The following is a 4,042-nucleotide window of genomic DNA, read 5'->3' as shown; positions in this document are numbered from 1 at the left end:
TTTACAGGTAAGCTGGGTGGTTGGTAATATAAAACAGAGGTTCTAAAAGTGACAGACAGCAGTGGCGATTAATGATAAATGTTTTGTTTGTGGCGAATGTTAAGCTAAAGATCTAATTTCCAAGTTGGTCCAGTTGTTAGCCTGTGCCGATCCAAGTGTTAGACTGTACCTAAAGCTTGTGAGTTCATTGCAGGTGTATTTTTGGGTTAAAGCCACACTTAATATGTTTTGCACAATACGAGAAATGTAAGTTGCTTTATGTTTAGTTCATGAAGAGTGAATGCTATAGAAATATGTTAAGAAAAGTGTTTATTTGAAAGGGATAGAGTTAAATAAATAGTGTTAATAAGACAGGTTCATAAATAGATTAAAACAGTTGTAAAAACAAGATAAAACTGTAATCAGAGTTCACTATGTTATTCATGCGTATAGTAAAATGTATTTTGTGATAAGAGTGGTGCATCTGAATATGAAGCTGTATAAGTTACTTGTATAAAGTGATGTCAGCTACACTAGAAGAAGTAGTGTCAGTGGTGAAGAGGCAGCGTACGGCCCGCGCGCCGAAACAACCGATTAATCACACTTTTCTGTCTTTACAGGTTTCTGTAAAAATAAATATGTTGCACGGGAGATGAGTTGGCCCATCATTTCAGCGGTGTAACACGAACATTCTCACGCCAACAATCAGGAAAGACGACCACAGTCAGTAAACTATTTGACTGGATTTCCTTTGCATTTCACAATAAATGATAAAAACATGGCTTGAGTCAAGTACGTACAATAAAGTACCCATCCATCTGTCCATCCATCCATCATCCTTCCATCCGTCTGAAGCTGTGTGAGCTCCTGTGAATAAAATATGGGGACAAAGTCACATGATGGTTCTTAAAGGTTAAAGTTCATTGAGAGTTGTCAGATTCATCTTTGAGTGTTCAGGTATAAAACATAACCCTCATGGATGGCTCTAAAATTATTCCCAGAAACAAAGTCTGGAGTCTCCGGTAGGTCATTAGGGCACTGGGGAAAACGAGCTGGTTTATGGATATCGATACTATCATCCAATCAAAAACCCTTCAGTTTCCAGACAAGTCTGTGCGCAGCTGTCATGGGACTGTTAGTCTGACAAAAATAACAGAAGCTCTTATTAATCAAATCTATTCAGTCCAGCTCTGATGGTGCATTTAAAGACTGCAGGGAATCTGAGCGGTGCAGCTGTTTAAGATGTTGGATTGTTCAAGTGATCAGAAATCAGCTAAAGGGCTGAAATGCAGGAACTGCAGAGGGTAATGCAATGATATGAATAAAATGAGGACCTTCAGTTTGGGCTGACCTGACATTTAACTTTATTGGGAAATCCAACAGGAAGGAGGAGGAGAGGAAATAAGGAGGTGAAAAAGGTGAAGGCTGCATATGAGTTTAATTAGATTAAACTTTAACAGCAGAGTAAATGTCAGCGATATCAGCGCGTCAGTCTGAGGGTTTGGAGGACAGAGTCTGAAGACTGCAGAGGGTGAGGAGGAGGATATTCAGAGCAGGACAGATATAAGGAGAGAGGAATGCAAGGAGGTGAAAGCGTTAAATGTATTTGAGGCTTCAGTGATACTGTGATTTCACGGATGGGTGAAGGGTGGAGAAAAATGAAGAGGATGAGAGGGGAGCTGCTGGAGAAGCCAAAATGTTCCAGGGGCTGATTTATGAAGGCTTTCGCTTGAGACTTAACAAAGCCAGAATCTGGAATTTTAAATGTGTGAGTGCTCCGATAAAATCCTTCTGAGCAGTGTGATTGGACGGTGTGAGGTTAAAACAAGGATTTGTAACCTTATATCTTTATTACCTTGGAGAACACTGTCAGTCTGGTGGGACCAGCGTTCCTTTAACTCACCCTGATCCCATGGGTCTTACCCAGCAGGCTGTGCAGAGCCGATGGGTGAGGAATAAGCCCAGTTCTAACTGCCTCGACCTCCCAGTGTCTACCCTGCTTAATCTGAGAAGAAACCAGAAGGCCTGAGATTCCGCTAACAGGCCCGGTCCCCATCAGCCACACCCGTTAACGGGACGTGAATGGATGCCATTAAGATCGATGCAGAAGGAATATGAACGAGTTTAATATAGTGGCACTGAACACTAAACCGCAGAGGTCTGTTAGTTGGAGGCTGGTGTAAGCTGTAGAAGCTAGTCATACTAATGTAAGAAATAACAAATAAACAACAAAAACATGAGAGAAATCATTAAATACACCGTACATCTGGGGGTTCGCTAGGGGTGGGTTTCTTGGGGGGCTTCAGTGTGGGGGGTGTAGACCTGGATGGGGCTTTGGTGGCTCTTGGGCGGTGTTTTTCTGGTGGTTGCTGCTGGAGGAGGCTGTGCATGGTAGCCATGCTGCTCCTGGATGGGTCCAGGGCGGGGTTGTGGTTCTGAGGGTGCTTTGTTTCAAATATCTTTTATTAGAAGCAAGTATCACAGTCGTTCCAGGTTAATAAGACTTATGTACAGGACGGCAAATTAGTTCAAATCTTTCACATCGCCATTGATGGTGTATCTTATTTTTTCACGGTGAAGTGTATTTGTAAGCTCTGCGAGCTACATCTTCAACACAGGAACCTCTTTGCCTTGCCAAAGCTACAGGAGCAGTTTCTTTGCGATGATCAGTGCGTGTGACACAAGACCTTTTTGAGCATGTTGTAAACTTTGTGTTTCTTTGGAGAGCCCAAAGATAATTACTGTTGGATTTGGATGAATCTTGGTGTTAAGAATATTAGACAGATGGGTGAAGATGTCACCAAAAACCCTGAAGCCTCGGACAAAGTGAAAAACTATGTAACAGATTTCCATAATGTGTCACACGTTTTCCACAGAAGGGAGTCTGGATACATTTTGTGAAGTCTTTCCCTTGAGTAATGTAACCTGTGTACAATTTTATACTGAATTAAACAATGACGGGAATTAATAAAAAGAACATTTATGTTGTGAAAGACCTCCTGCCAAAAACAAACAGGAATAGGGAGATCCCAAATTCCTTTTCCCACTCCTCTTTAATTGGATGACTAGAAGGTGTACTCATCTCCTGTAGTGAGTTATAGAATAATGAGACTCTCTGTTCGGACCCCGGCTATCACTAAGGCATCTATCCAAGGTGTTGGACGGCATGCTTTCAAACTGCGGCAGATGTGTACGGATATAAAAAAAAATGGCTGCACGCTAGTCCAAATCTATCTTTGAATTGTTGAAATGACATGAAGGTATCGTTTGAATACAAGTCTTTTAATTTACGAATTCCCAGTTCATGCCACACGTTGAAAGCTCCGTCTGCACATGATGGAAGGACAGGAGGGTTATAGATGTAACAGGGATACACACTGATAGTGGTTTCAGATTAAAGCGCTTAATTATTTGTTTCCAAATTCGCAAAGTGGCATGGATCACTGGGTTATAGTTGTAGTGTGCACTTGTCAAGGGAGTAGGAGAAAGTAATATTCCACCAACACAGTAAGGAAGGCAATCCTCCCGTTCTGAGGGTGCTTTGGCTCCAGGCTGGGGTTCTGGCTGGGCATGGGGGGCTTGGGTCACGGGTGGTGTGTCGCCAGGGTTGTGTTTTGGTGGATGTGCCAGAGGATGGTCTGTTGATTCAGCCTCACCTCTGGGCCCAGGTCCGCCTTGGACCTGGGCCTGGGGCCGATTGCCCCTCTGAGGTTGCAAACAGCTCTGAGCACTCTAAGGAGTGCTTTGTATTTGTATATGTATGCATGAGGGCAGGACTGTATGTGTGTGTATTTGTCTACACTACTGGTCACCAGTGTTGGGTAAGTTACTTTAAAATAGTAACTTAGTTACATTACTAGTTACTTCTCTCAAAAGTAACTCAGTTACTTCAAGTTACTCGTTACTTTCAGTCCGCGATAGCCACCACACGAAGTAACGAGTAACGAGCCTATCTAAATCCCAGTAACGAGTAACGCGTTCCTGATTTTGGCATAATAACTAGTTACCGTGCTCGTTACCACAATAATAACGTAGTTACTGTAACGCGTTACTTAATAACTGT

The sequence above is a fragment of the Haplochromis burtoni genome, unplaced genomic scaffold, assembly GCF_018398535.1.
Source record: "Haplochromis burtoni strain Fernald_Lab_line unplaced genomic scaffold, NCSU_Asbu1 Contig_29, whole genome shotgun sequence".
NCBI lineage: Eukaryota > Metazoa > Chordata > Actinopteri > Cichliformes > Cichlidae > Haplochromis > Haplochromis burtoni.
Note: the sequence above shows the minus strand (reverse complement) of the source record.